We start from the raw sequence: 14869 nt of genomic DNA, 5'->3' as shown, positions 1-14869 counted from the left end.
CGGGGCGCGCAGAGGGCAGCCGGGGGGAGGGGCGGAGCCTGCCAGGGGCGGGGCGGGGGAGGGCGGGACCTGCGGGGGGTGTGGAGGGACCTGCCTGGGGGCGGATACTCGCCGGAGGGTTGGGGCCTGTCCCAGGATGGGGGGAGGGGGGAGGGGGGAGGGGCGGGGCGGGTCCGGCCCCGGGTTGGGGGATCGGGGACAGGTCCCGACCCATCTCAGGCGATCCGATTTCAGTGCAGCGGGCCGGGGCGTTTCGAGTAGCTGTGAATTGTGGCTCAAAGGCCAGGTGCCTCACGGACGGCGGTGCCAGAGGACCCCCCATGCGGAGCGGGGTCGCCCTCCCCTCCCAGGCAGTCCCCCCAGGCCCCGGCGCTCCAGCAGATCCAGCACTGTTGACCATGCCCTCGGTGTCCAGTGTCTGGGATGGTGGGGGCAGGCAGAGACCCCAGCCGGCCCACTCACACCGTCCAGAAGGGCCCGAGGGGACCCCCTCCAGGGCTAGATAGAGCCCACCACCTTCAGTCCCAGGAGAGCCTACGGAGGGAAGGGAAGGGGGATGCAGGGTACCGGGAGGAACAAGCTGCAGGCTTCATCTCAGATGCACTGAGTCCGTGTTTCCCTCCCTGGGTGCCAGCACAGCAAGGCCCTGTACCCTGACTGGCGGCGGTGGCGGGCTGAGGGAACGACAGGGACCACGACGTGGTTTGCTGGAAAACTGATTCCTCTCCAGAGAGAGCCCTTCCCGTACTTGATTTTGATTCCATGGAAGTGATGAAATAAAATTCCTATTTTCTGGGCTTCCCTGGTGGCGCAGCGGTTGAGAGTCTGCCTGCCAATGCAGGGGACACAGGTTCGAGCCCTGGTCTGGGAAGATCCCACATGCCGCGGAGCAACTGGGCCCGTGAGCCACAACTACTGAGCCTGCACGTCTGGAGCCTGTGCTCCGCAACAAAAGAGGCCGCGATAGTGAGAGGCCCGTGCACCACGATGAAGAGTGGCCCCCGCTCGCCGCAACTAGAGAAAGCCCTCGCACAGAAACGAAGACCCAACACAGCCAATAATTAATTAATTAATTAATTAATTAATTTTTTAAAAAAATGTCTCAAAAGGGTCTCCATACTCAAAATGTGGGGAGCCTGTCCCACTGGAGGGAGATGTCCTCTGCGACCCTCACCTCCCTAAAAAAAAAAAAAAATTCCTATTTTCTGGCAAGACAAGGGTAAAAATAATTCTGGCCTTAAGGGAACAAAATCTTCCTAAGAGGAACTTGCTTTTCTCCTATGCCTTTCAGATGTAAGTGTTCTACCTGGTCCTCTCTGGGAACTCTTATCCAGGCCGTCTTCTAAAAATGCAAATTTCAGGACGGTAACTCTTAACCTAAGAAAAAACAAGAGGGAGGGGAGGGATAGGTAATTTGGAACTTGACTTGTCAAGGACAGATACAAATGTCTTCTCCCTGTATATTAGTAAAAAGGGTTTAGCCATCTAAACAGGTGACCTTGATTTGTTCCATCTGCCAGAAACCCAATTTGAAGCCAACCCCTTTTGTAACTGATGAGATTTTTTGCGGGGGTAACTTTACCTTTTATTATTATTTTTTTTATTGCAGTATAGTTGATGTAGATACTTACTATATGTTATAGGTGTACAATATAGTGATTCACAGTTTTTAAAAGTTATGCTCTATTTATAGTTATGTGAAACAAAATTCATATTTTATGGCAAGACAAGAAAAATTTGAACATAAAACCTCTTCTCTGCCCTTTGGCCTCCTCACTCCCCGCACCGTGCATTGTGTGTCTGCATTAGGCACCGACCAGACCTCCCCCTCCCCCATCAGCAGGAATACCTGCTCAACCATAAAGAGGAACTTTCTCCCAGCATCGACAAGACAACTCCTCAAATGGTAACATTGCTTCTTGATCTTGTAAGGGGTCACATGACTCACCAGGATGACGCTTAGATCTGGATTATGTAAATTGTCAATAATACGTCATTTGATGTATAGCCTCCTGTCTCAAAAAATTTATACAACTGTGCCTTGACTTCTAATGGGCAGAAGAGTTCTCAGAGCTTTCTGAGATGCTCTTCCCAGGTTAGAGTCCTCAAATTTGGCTCAAATAAAATTTTCCATTTCTTTCTTAGATCAACTGATTGCTTTTTCATTGACAGTTATTATAAAATATTGGCTATATTCCCTGTGTTGTATGTAACTGATGGATTTTGTACTATTGTACCTGATTCATGGATGAACTTTTGGAATGGGAACTATGGGGTCTCTGTGTCTGTTTGCGTGTTGTATCTATATATATATGTGTGTGTGTGTTGTAGATGTGTGGTGTTGCCAAATTTAACTAGTAAAACAGCTCTATTTAACTGGCTTAAAGGGCATTAAGCGGTTCTATAAACACTCAAAAATATAAAATAAACTAACCCAAATGAATTTCAGGATCACGTTATCCAGATTAATTTTTAATGAATGAAAACAAGCTCAAGTTTGTTGGTTTAATTAATATAGACATGTCTTTTAGGGTCATCAACATTAAGTATAATACTTTTATTATACCCAGGTTTACTAAAAGTCAAATAAGATCTTATTCCTGTTGGGACTTCCCTGGTGGCATAGTGGTTAAGAATCCGCCTGCCAATGCTGGGGACACGGGTTCAAGCCCTGATCCGGGAAGATCCCACACGCCGCGGAGCGACTAAGCCCTTGTGTCACAACTACTGAGCCTGCACTCTAGAGACCGCGAGCCACAACTACTGAGCCTGCGTGCCACAACTACTGAAGCACGCGCACCTAGAGCCTGTGCTCCGCAACAAGAGAAGCCACCGCAGTGAGAAGCCCGTGCACCGCAACGAAGACTAGCCCCCACTCGCCACAACTAGAGAAGGCCCGCTCGCAGCAACAAAGACCCAATGCAGCCAAAAATAAATAAATTTTTTTAAAAAATTTAGTTCCTTTAAAAACAAAAATCTTATTCCTGTTGCAAAATTTGTCAGCAAGAAAAATAACTTGATATGATGAAACTTTTAAGTAAATTAAATGTAAATAAGAGTTTCTAGGTGAATTCTTTAGGAATAAGTATGTCTTAGGACTGTCTACTTAAAAATAGTTTCTCCAGATTTTTGGTAACTTGAAACTGCTAAATTTGATGGGAATTCATTGAATATCCATATCATTTCCAAATAAGATACTGAAACATTCATTGCTAAACAAGTCTAAGTTTACCTACTTTTGTCTTTTTTTTTTAATTTATTTATTTTATTTTTGGCTGCATTAGGTCTTCATTGCTGCACATGGGCTTTCTCTAGTTGAGGCGAGCAGAGGCTACTCTTCATTGCGGTGGGTGGGCTTCTCATTGCAGTGGCTTCTCTTGTTGCGGAGCACAGGCTCTAGGCGCACGGGCTTCAGTAGTCGTGGCTCGTGGGCTCTAGAACGCAGGCTCAGTAGTTGTGGCGCATGGGCTTAGTTGCTCCGCGGCATGTGGGATCTTTCTGGACCAGGGCTCGAACCCGTGTCCTCTGAATTGGCAGGTGGATTCTTAACACTTGCACCACCAGGAAAGTCCTTACTTTTGTCTTCTTATTAGAGAAAAACTAAAGATGTTTTGTTCATTGGACAGGTCTTGTATCCCACTGAGGAAAGAAATTAGTTTCTAGACTATGTTCTTAAATTTGCCAATCAGGAAATGCTGGTATGATAAATATTTCATAATTAACTTCTTCTTGGTTTTCACTAAGGTTTTTTAAGGTTTTAAAACTAAGGTTAAAATTGTAATTAAAATATGTAATTAAAAATTAATAAGGAAAGCACTACTGTATGCAAGGCAGAAGAAGGTAAAAGAAATGGAAATGTGTTTTTGTAAGGGAAAAGAAAGTAATTTTGTCCTAAAGCTGGTTATTTCTAAATGGTAAAGAAAATAAAGCACAAATTAATATGGATATAGAAAGTTGTAGAAGGTTTGCGGGGGGAAAAAAAGATCTTTAGAAGGGAATTCTAGGGACTTCCTTGGTGGTCCAGTGGTTAAGAATCCACCTTCCAATGCAGGGGACGCAGGTTCGATCGCTGATCAGAGAACTAAGATCCCACATGCCGCAGAGCAAGTAAGCCCACGTGCCACAACTACTGAGCCCGTGTGCTCTGGAGCCCCAGTGCCACAACTAGAGAGGAGCCCACGCACCACAACGAAGAACCCACGCACCGCAATGAAAGATCCTGCATGCCGCAACAAAGATCCCGTGTACCACAACTAAGACCAGATGCAGCCAAATAAATAATTAATTAATTAATTTTTAAAAATAAAAAAAATAAAGGAATTCTACAGTGGTCAGGACTAAGATTAGATTGAATTTGAGTAAATGAATTTTGTTATTAAAAATAAGCTGGTGGAAAAAAAAAAAAAATAAGCTGGTGGGAATTCCCTGGTGGTTCAGTGGTTAGGACGTGGCACTCTCACTGCTGGGGCCGTGGGTTCAATCCCCGCTTGGGGAACTAAGACCCGCAAGCTGTGCGGCGAGAAAAAGAAGAAAAAAAAAAGGCTGGCGCAAAAATGGAGTATGATTTTCTCTTTGTTAAGAGAACGAAGTTTTCTTAGAATATCAATCTGCTTTTGATAACAGATTGTAAAGTTCCTTTACCTTTTAATTAATCTATTGTACCTTTATGTATATGCCTTTGAAATCTTTTATTGTCACTTGGTTAAGTGAATAAGTATTGTTTCACAGAGACCTATGATCCTATTTGACCAAGGGTTTTTAAAGACTTTTTGATATTTTTGACAAAGATCAAATTCTAATTGAAGTTTGTCTGACCTCTGACTAACTTTGAGGTTTCCCAAGGGCCCCCAGAACACCTCAAGAGAATTGTTTGCTCTTCTTATCAAAGAAGCGTATTAAACTAATTAGGCTTATTTGGTATGTTAAATAACAAGGGAAGCATCATCAAATGAGTGATAAACCTTCTTAGGTTATATTGTTTGCGTAAATTTTATTAAAACAGATAGTCTAGAAATTATACGGGGATGTCCCTGGTGGTGCAGGGGTTAAGAATCCGCCTGCCAATGCAGGGGACACAGGTTCAAGCCCTGGTCCGGGAAGATCCCACATGCTGCGGAGCAACTAAGCCCGTGCGCCACAACTACTGAGCCTGTACTCTAGAACCCACGAGCCACAACTACTGAGACCACGTGCCACAAGTACTGAAGCCCGCACACTTAGAGCCTGTGCTCCTAAACAAAGACAAGCCAACCCAATGAGAAGCCCGCACACTGCAACGAAGAGTAGCCCCTGCTCACCGCAACTAGAGAGAGCCCACGTGCAGCAACGAAGACCCAACGCAGCCAAAATATAAATAAATAATAAATATTTATTTTAAAAAAAGAAATTATATGGAACTCCTAAAAATTGGGTATATCCTGATAAAATGTTATCAGTTATAATTCTAGTTAACATCTTAAAATGTTGTAAGTCACAACAGTAACCAGGTTTGTCAATTGCATTGTAATCAGATCTTTAACCATGCCTTTTAAAGTCTTTTGTCATTTATAGATAGTTATTGTTTTACTCAGATGCTTTTGCAAAAATGCTCCATCTTCAAGAAGATTCATATAAAGGACTTTTGGACAAGTACAGGTTTCTGATCCTTTTCAGGTCATACTGCTGAGCTGGGTAAGAAATTAAAGAATTCTTTAACCTGGTGACTTCATAAAGCTGTTAAAAGAAGATTAAGGATTAGTCACATAGACTGAGCAACCTGATGAGTATGGTTATAATTTTTTGGGTTTTTGTCTGGAATATTACTGGTTTTTAATCTGTGTTTTCCAGATATAAGGAAACCCTTCCCCTTAAGCTACTTATGACTTAAATTTGGTAAATTATACCTTTGTAATTAGAACTGAAACATTTATCTTTTCTCTCTACCTGATCCCTCCAGAAACTGGAAACTCTTAAGTTCCCAGCAGCCTTTCCAGGTGAACAAGGAAGGCCACCTCCTGACAGGTGCAAGAATCTCAAGATATTTGTGGGACCTCTAGAAGAAAGGAATCCACCCAAATCTATAGCTATTACAGGCAGAATCTGATGACAAGACCTTGGCATGGCTTTCCTGGCCTTGAGAGGTCTTTTAAAAGTTCAATTTGAGATTCTTTATAAAAAGTTCCAGCACAGCCATATTGTAAGAACCCGTATGATCAATTACACTTATGGAAATAATCAGGCCAAGTTTATGGAAACCAGACTTATTTTGCAAATTAATTAGTCTTAATTTGGTTATATCTGGTAGAAATGAAGGTAACTTTAGAAAGAAAAATATTACATTTCAGTGAACATTAAGTTCTAGTGTTGTTGTCTTTAAGGGTGTTTTTGTTTTTGTTTTGTATTTACTACATAAGAATCACTTCGCAGATGGCTCCTTGTTGCTATGTTACATTAACGTAAAGTTTAACTGAATTATATTAAAAGGACATTCTAAGTTTGTTTCTGAATCTTATCACAATAATCTATCTTTGGATGAAGATCGGATGCCCCATGAACTTCGATCAGGAGATTACGCATACTGGAAAAGGCATCAGATAAAGGATTCTTTACAGCCAGGTTGGAAGGGACCCATCAGTGCTCCTCTCTTGAATGGACTGCAGCTCCTGTTTCTGACACGCTACTTCAACTAACTAAGACCAGCACTACCAGACCAGCATGAGAAGACAACAAACATCTGAAGTAGACGCCTGACCCAAGATGGTATGCAAGACCAGGCTTGTATACCAATTACTTTGATAATTGTTCACACTTTTGCTTATGAACCCAATGTACTTCTCCCTTGGGCTCAAGGTCACCTATGGGTAGTTTTGGAGACAGTCCCTGCTGATCTGCCTGTAATGTGAGCACAACAGGTTTGATCAATTTTCCAATGGTATGACCATTTGGTGGCAATATTTGTTCCTTCACTTGGAATAGAATATAACATTAACCACAGATGCTTTAACAAAATTTACTCAGCAAGCTTTGAATGGTAGTAATCAAGCCATTAGCTTGCTTGATTCAGAAGTCTTCATGATGAGAAAATCAGTCCTGCAGAATCATATAGCCCTAAATATTCTCTAACTGCTTTCCAAGAGGGAACTTGTGTTATGACACATACTGAATATTGGGTTTTTATACCTGATGAGTCTTCTAACATAACTCATCTTAAGATACATATGAAGAATCAAATTTCAGCTCTGAAGAATCCTCTTCCCAATTTAGGGGAGATACTAGGAAAATGGTATGGTTTAGCAGAATCTTTGCTTAAACCTTTACTAATGACATTGTTACTGTTATTGTCAATTTTGATTACAGTTTGTATAACATAGAAAGTGATAGTTTCTTGGGACTTCCCTGGTGGTCCAGTAGCTAAGACTCAGGGCTCCCAATGCAAGGGGCCTGGGTTTGATCCCTGGTCAGGGAACTAGATCCCGCATGCATGCCGCAACTGAGAGTTTGCATGCTGCAACTAAGAAGTCTGCATGCCGCAACTAAGACCTGGAGCAGGCTAAATAAATAAATAAATAAATATTTTTAAAAAATAAAGTGATAGGGCTCCCCTGGTGGCGCAGTGGTTGAGAATCTGCCTGCCAATGCAGGGCACACGGGTTCGAGCCCTGGTCCGGGAAGATCCCACATGCCGCGGAGCAACTGGGCCCGTGAGCCACAAATACTGAGCCTGCGCATCTGGAGCCTGTGCTCCGCAACAAGAGAGGCCACGATAGTGAGAGGCCCGCGCACCGCGATGAAGAGTGGCCCCCACTTGCCGCAACCAGCGAAAGCCCTCGCACAGAAACGAAGACCCAACACAGCCAAAAATAAATCAATTAATCAATAAATTAAAAAACCCCCAAAAACAAAAAAATAAAAATAAAAAAAATAAAGTGATAGTTTCTTGTCTTTCGGTCTGTGTATCACCTACTTCTATTAAGATGATATCTAAACAACTTGAAACTATTGCTCACACCTATAGTTCTTTATAAATTAATGAACATGCACAATGCACATGCAAGGTAAAATTGGCATAAGTCCTATTGGACAAATTGGAGTTCACCATTAGTCCTTGCCAAATATCTTACTAGTGCAACCCCTAAAGGGAAAGAAAGAACTGGGTTTACTAAGACCCAACGTTGAGGGACATGATGGACTCAGGGCAGGTAAGCAGCCGCCCTGATATTGAGGGACCAAACATTTGACCACCTAATGCTTTCTATCAAAAGATTAATGATCAAAAGGGGGAAATTGATGAAATAAAATTCATATTTTATGGCAAGACAAGAAAAATTTAAACATAAAAATTTTCTCTGCCTGTTTGGGTTTCCTCCCTCCCCCATAGTGTGCATTGTGCATCTGCATTAACCAGACCTCCTTAGTATCCTTAGTAGATAACATTCCTTCTTAATCTTGTAAAGGTCAAAATGACCCACCACATTCTTAACTTCTTAGGAGATAAGCTTCCGTCTTAATCCTGTAAGGGGTCATGATGACCCACTACTCACTTTGAACATGCAGATCTGAATTGTGTAAACTGTCAATATGTCCTTTGACATATAACCTTTTTTCTCAAAAAAACTTACATAACTGTGTTTTGACCTCTAACAGACAGAACAGTCCTCAGAGCTTTATGAAAGATTGTCTCCCAGGTTATAATCCTCAGGTTGGTTCAAATAAAATTTTCCACCTGTTTCTTAGATTGATTGTTGATTAATTTTTTTCATTGACAGAAGTTATTTTTGATAACTGACAACAATGCAAAAGTAATTCTTGTCTACACACAAGCAAATGAACCTGTCCAGTGAGTGTTTGTGTTAATCTGCTCAGGCTGTCACAACAAAGTACCACAGACTGGGTGGTTTAAACAACAGAAGTTTATTTTCTCACAGCTCCGGAGGCTGGAAGTTCCAGGTCAAGCTGAGCAGGGTGGGTTTCTTCTGAGGCCTCTCCTTGGTGAGTGGATGGCTCTCTGCACACACATCTGTCTCTTTGAGTGAAAAAATTTCCTCTTCTTAAAAGAACACCAGTCAGATTGGATTAGGACCCACCCTAATGGCCACATTTTTAAAATTTTCACCTAATCATCTCTTTCAAGGTCCTGTCTCCAAATACAGCCAGTCACATTCTGAGATGCTGAAGAGTCAGGGCTTCACTGTGTTAATACAGGGGGAGACACAGTTCAGCCCCTCCACCCAGAAAGCCCAGTTTTGCATCTGTTTGCACATTCACATCACCGTTCCTGCTTTATATGTGTGTCTGTCATTGGGCTTCTCCCCGGAGCGGGTCCTAACACCTGCCTGGGCCCCTGCCTGTGGGGTAAGTAGACTCTTTCATACGTGCTCCTCTGTCTGTATGAGCCACAATTCACCTTGGGAAGCTGTTCCTTTACAACCCACTGGTTAACCGTAAGTCCCAGGAAACCAAGTTTGTATGTCGGGCAGGGCTTTTCTGGTGATATCCTAACAATGGCTTCTCTTCCAGGGTGTGTGACTGAATGTCATTTGCAGACACCGTCTTTAGGCAGCTCAGCTCCTCTGCCAGCCTTCTTCACTGTTCTGCTTTGATTGTATTTTTGCTTATGGTTACCTATGTCTAAACATTCTCTTACTTAACTGTTTATGTGACACGTATGTGGGTGCCTGCTGTGTGCCAGGTGCTTCTCTAGGCCCTGGGGACTCAGCCCCTGTCCGCCTGGAGCACACCTTCTAGTGGGGAGGGGCAGCAACAGACGACCCTCCCCCAGTGTCAGGTGATGACAAGTGTTGTGAGGAACAGCAGGGGGCAGAGTGACAGATGGTCCTGTTCCCAACAGGGTGGCAAGGGACAGTCTCTCTGAAGGCTGATGTTTGAGCAGAGCCTAAGCAGAGAGCAAGCATGCCAGGCCGAAAGAGGCAGGTGCCAGGGCCCCAGGCAGGCACAAGCCTGGGAGTCTGAACAATGCCCAGGAGGTCAGATGCTGGCTGAGCAGTCGTGGGGCCAGGTAAGGACCCTGGGTTTAACCCTAAATGTGACTGTCAGCCCCCAGAGGGCTGGCTGGTGCGTCTTAAGCTCTGCTGTGTGGACAGAGGCAGACAGGAGGGGTCAGGAGAGCCGCTGAGGGCTGTGCGGTCAGGGTCCTGCAGAAGGGTGACAGTGGCCGGGGAGGAAATGAGACGTGGTCATCCCGGGAGCATGTTTTGAAGCTTGGGGTGTGAAGCAAAGACAAGACTCAGGGACAACTCATGCTCGCTCTGGCAGCACATATACAAAGACTGAAACAATACAAAGAAGATTACCGTGGTCTCTGCACAAAGATGACACGCAAATTCACGAAGTGTTCCATATATTTGGGGGAATATAGCCAATATTTTGTAATAACTGTAAATGGAAAGTGACCTTTAAAATTGTATAAAAGGGACTTCCCTGGTGGCGCAGTGGTTGGGAGTCCACCTGCCAATGCAGAGGACACGGGTTCGAGCCCTGGTCCAGGAAGATCCCACATGCCGCGGAGCAGCTAGGCCTGTGCACCACAGATGCTGAGGCCCACGCGCCTAGAGTCCGTGCTCCGCAGCAAGAGAAGCTACCGCAGTGAGAGGCCTGCGCACCGCGGTGAGGAGTGGCCCCCGCTCGCCGCAGCTGGAGAGGGCTCGTGCACAGCAGTGAAGACCCAACGCAGCCAAAAATAAATAAATAAATAAATTTATTTAAAAATACAATAAAATAAAATTGTATAAAAATAAAAATCACTATAAAATTTTTTTAAAAACACACCACTGGACAATGGATTAATGCGAAAGTGGAAAACAGTGACCCATGGACCAAATCTGACCCACCACTTGGGCCAGTTCCAATAAAGTTTTTTTTTTAGTAAATTTATTTACTTATTTATTTATTTATATTTGGCTGCACTGGGTCTTTGTTGCTGCGCGTGGGCTTTCTCTAGTTGTGGCGAGTGGGGACTACTCATTGCGGTGCTCGGGCTTCTCATTGTGGTGGCTTCTCTTGTTGCGGAGCACAGGCTCTAGGCGCGTGGGCTTCAGTAGTTGTGGTGCACGGGCTTTGTTGCTCCGCGGCACATAGGATCTTCCCAGACCAGAGCCCGAACCTGTGTCCCCTGCATTGGCAGGCGGATTCTTAACCAGTGCGCCACCAGGGGAGTCCCCCAATAAAGTTTTTTTTTTTTTAACATTTTTATTGGAGGATAATTGCTTTACAATGGTGTGTTAGTTTCTGCTTTACAACAAAGTGAATCAGTTATACATATACATATATCCCCATCCCCAATAAAGTTTTATTGGAACACTAAAAAAAAACACAGGGAGGACTCAGGTTTGGACCAGAGCAGCCCCTCTGATGGAGATGTTCTTTCCCAAGTCCAGAAAGCCTGGGGCAGGAACTGGGGCCATACTGGGTGCCTTATGTTTGAGATGCCACCTGGAAAGCCCAGAGGAAACAACAGCTGTATGTTCTAGACTCAAGAGCACAGGGATGACATTTAAAGTCATGGCAACAAGGTGTCTCGGAGTGGAAGCAGGGAGACCGAGGCCCAGCCTGAGCTTGGCATTGCAGCTGTGAAGCCAGGAAAAGGGGAGAAGCCAGGAGAGTCAGGGGTGAAGGTGGGGTCCACATGCCAACACCAGGGCTTGAGTGTGTGTGTGGTGGGGGTGCCCAGACCCTGAGCAAGATGAAGGCCCTGGGCAACCTGACCCCCAGTCGTGGAGCAGAGGGGACAAACGACCCCTGGAGGGCTGCTTCAGTGCCCATCGTGCCCCTGCCGGCCGATCTGGCTCCTCCCACAGGGATTGGGCTCCCCGACTCTGTGGTTGGGGGGATGACATGTGCAGCCCTCTCCCTGGAGCGGGAGCTGTCCCCAGTCCTCTCTCTCCCCCTGGGGGCAGGGAGCTGTCCCAGACCCTCTCCCTGGAGTAAAGAGCTTCCAGGATCCTCCAAGGCTCCTCCGCTGGTCAAGCCTTGCCAGTGGTGCCCAGACTGGGAGGGGGGTTTGGAGGACCTGGGCAGGGCCATCAGTTCTCCTCAAGGTCACCCCAACCCCTGCCTTTATCTGTTTTACTTCTCAAGTTGTTCAGAGGAACTTGTTTCTTGGACCCCCAGGGATCCCTCATACCCTCTTTTCTCTCTCTCTTCCCATCCACACCCTTGCTAGAGCCAGTCCCTGCACCCGGCGCAGGGGTGCTCGTGGTCAGAACCCCTCCCGGGGCATTTATAAAATATGAGGCCCGGCCCCAGCCCAGACAGCGGGATCACGGTGGGCGAGGCGTGTCTGGGGCTTGGAAGCTCCAGGCTGGTCCCGATGCACCCACAGCCCCATCTACTTGCTCCCTGCCCACCCGGCACTCGTACCCGTCTTCCGGAGCAGGGCTCTCAAAGCGCAGCCCTGGTCTAGAGCCTCACCTGGAACTTGGAAACGCACACTTGCCAGACGGCCTGACTCAGAAACCCGGGGGTGGACCCCGACAATCTATGCTCCGATGCCCCCGCGGGGGGACAACGACGCAAGCACAAGTCTGAGAACCACAGGCCTAGACCAGGGGCCGCAAACCATGACTCAGGGGCCAAATGTGGCCCAGCTGTCCCCCCAAATGAAGCGTTACGGGGACAGTCACGTCCACACACTCATGTGCGGTGTGGGGAGCGGCCGGCGGAGAACCGGTGGCCACGTGGTAGCTGGCCTTCCGGTGGCAGATGGGGACCCCCCTCCACTCAGCCCGCCCACTGCGGCAGGCTTTCGTCCCTGGTCGTCGCCTCCGCCCTCACGGGTCTCGAGCAGCGGTCTGAGGGCCCGGCCTCTGCAGACAGACACGTGGGGACTCCATGGGGGCAGAGCAGCTGCGGGTCCTGAAGGTACGGTGGGCGCCGGGGAGGCAGCCCCCCACCAGCCCTCTGGGAAAGCACGCCCCCCTCTCGCCTGAGGCCCTGGCAGACACCGGGGGGCCACAGGCTCCCTCAGCTTCGCCCCCTTTAACAAGCCCACCCGAGGGGCCAGGCACTGCGGGACACCCTCACGAACACGACTCCTTCGGCCTGGGACGCCCCTGTGTGTCAGGTGAGAGCCCTGAGGCTCCGAGAGGCTCCCGTGGCCAGTGGGCAGCGGGCGGGCCCGTGGACAGCACGTGGGGCGGCAGCCCCTGTACGGGGGCCGCGGGCACCGGCTCAAATGGCTCAGTGCAGACTGAGGGCCGCCAGGCGGGAATGATGACATAAGGTGATTTTTAAGGCAAGAAAAGAAAAGAAAAATAAGATTTCTCTGCCGTTGGCCCCCTTCCGCGCGCCCTGGGCGTCTGCATCACACACTAACTAGACACCCCCCCACCCCACCCCACGAGACACAGGAATGCCCGCTCGCCAAAAAGGCCGTTTCCCCTGGCGCCAGCAAGGTCACTCCTTAGGAGATAACATTCCTTTCTCAATCCCGCAAGGGGTCACGATGACCCACCACTCCCCTTGCTGGACTCTGTAAAGTGTCCACACGTTACCTTGACGTGTAACCCTTTGTCTCAAAAACATATACAACTGTGCTTTGACCTCTACGGGGAGGGACAGTCCTCAGAGCTTCTGAAAGTCTGTCCCCCGCGTTAGAATCCTCAGGTTGGCTCGAATAAAATTTTCCATTTTTTCTTAGGTTGACTATGGATGAATGTTTTTGTCAACAGGAGGCTGGAGAACAGAGCAGGGAGAAGAGCCGCACCTGGGACACGGGGAGAGGCGCGGGGAGGGAGAGGCGCCGAAGAAGCCCTCCCGGTGGGGATGGGGACCGAGGAGAAGAGCGGGGCGCATCCTCGGCTAAGCCCAAATGGCCCCCCGAGCTCAGAGACCCAGCTCGGGCCTTCCTCCCCGGACGCCGCGGCTCCACACGCCCACCGTGGACACGCTCCTGCCTGGGCCCGGTCACTGCGGGGAGCGGCTGCTTCCCCCCTGGGACTCAGCCCCGGGAGGGTGGCAGCAGGCCACCCGGCATGCCCGCCAGGCCGCTGGTAACTGCACGCCAGACCCAGGCCTTGCCTCTCACGGCCTCGGGCCACTCTGAGCTGTCACAGGGCAGGCCACTGCTCCGGGGATAAAGGGCGGTGTGGAGGACGAGGGACGGGGTAGAAGGGACCCAGGGTGACCCGGGCGCCAGGCTGAGCCTTTCTGAGCCGTGCAGGGGGTGGTGTCGGGCGGCAGGGCAGGTCCCTGCGGGGATGCGGGTGTGGCTTGCAGAGAGATGCGACTCTTCCTTTCACTTGAACTCTTAGGGGCCTTTGTAGGGGGATTAATTGGCCTGATTTCGTGCTGTCATGCGGCAGGGGATGGGGAGGCCCTGGGGGGAGAAGCGGGGGAAGGGGGGGACGGCCGGTGGGCGGAGCAGTCAGAACACAGGCACATGCATCCACCAAGGTTGCCGGCTGACGTGGGTGCAGTTCAAGGCGCCCCAAAACAATGACAACGTAACTTCAGAGATCACAGGTCACCATAACAAATACGGTAATAATAATAAAGTTTGTGATACTGAGAGAATTACCAAAACGTGACATAGAGACACAAAGTGAGCAAATGCTGCTGGGAAAACAGTGCCAATGGACGTGCGCGACGCAAGGTCACCACAAAGCTTCAGCTTGTAAAAGCACACGGTATCTGCAAAGGGCAACAACGCGGCGGCGGCCTGCAGTGTCCGCCCGGGCGCTGCACTGACGTGAGTGGTCCGTGATGAGGGCGCCGCCTCTGGCCGCCTGACCCCGTTTTAGTGAGGTTTCCCTCCATGAATTTTCACACCCCTTTTGGACTAATCTGGTAACCTAGGACGCACCATGTTTCCCTGAGTTCTGTGAGCCGCTTTAGCAAATTAATTGAACCTGAGGAGGGGGTCACGGACACTCTG

At 48.0% G+C, this 14869-nt stretch overlaps 2 non-coding genes across 2 annotated transcripts; both read left to right on the top strand.

Annotated features, from left to right (window-relative positions):
- Positions 1-4422: 4422 nt before the first annotated feature.
- TRNAE-CUC (transfer RNA glutamic acid (anticodon CUC)) lies at positions 4423-4495 on the top strand. Its single transcript has one exon. It is a non-coding gene; the product is annotated as a tRNA-Glu (tRNA).
- Positions 4496-10235: 5740 nt separating this feature from the next.
- LOC132361243 (U6 spliceosomal RNA) lies at positions 10236-10342 on the top strand. Its single transcript, XR_009501549.1, has one exon. It is a non-coding gene; the product is annotated as a U6 spliceosomal RNA (small nuclear RNA).
- The last annotated feature ends 4527 nt before the right edge of the window (positions 10343-14869 follow it).

The sequence above is a fragment of the Balaenoptera ricei genome, chromosome 2 (assembly GCF_028023285.1).
Source record: "Balaenoptera ricei isolate mBalRic1 chromosome 2, mBalRic1.hap2, whole genome shotgun sequence".
Taxonomy (NCBI): Eukaryota; Metazoa; Chordata; class Mammalia; order Artiodactyla; family Balaenopteridae; genus Balaenoptera; species Balaenoptera ricei.
Note: the sequence above shows the minus strand (reverse complement) of the source record. Positions and strands in the feature narration are given on the sequence as shown.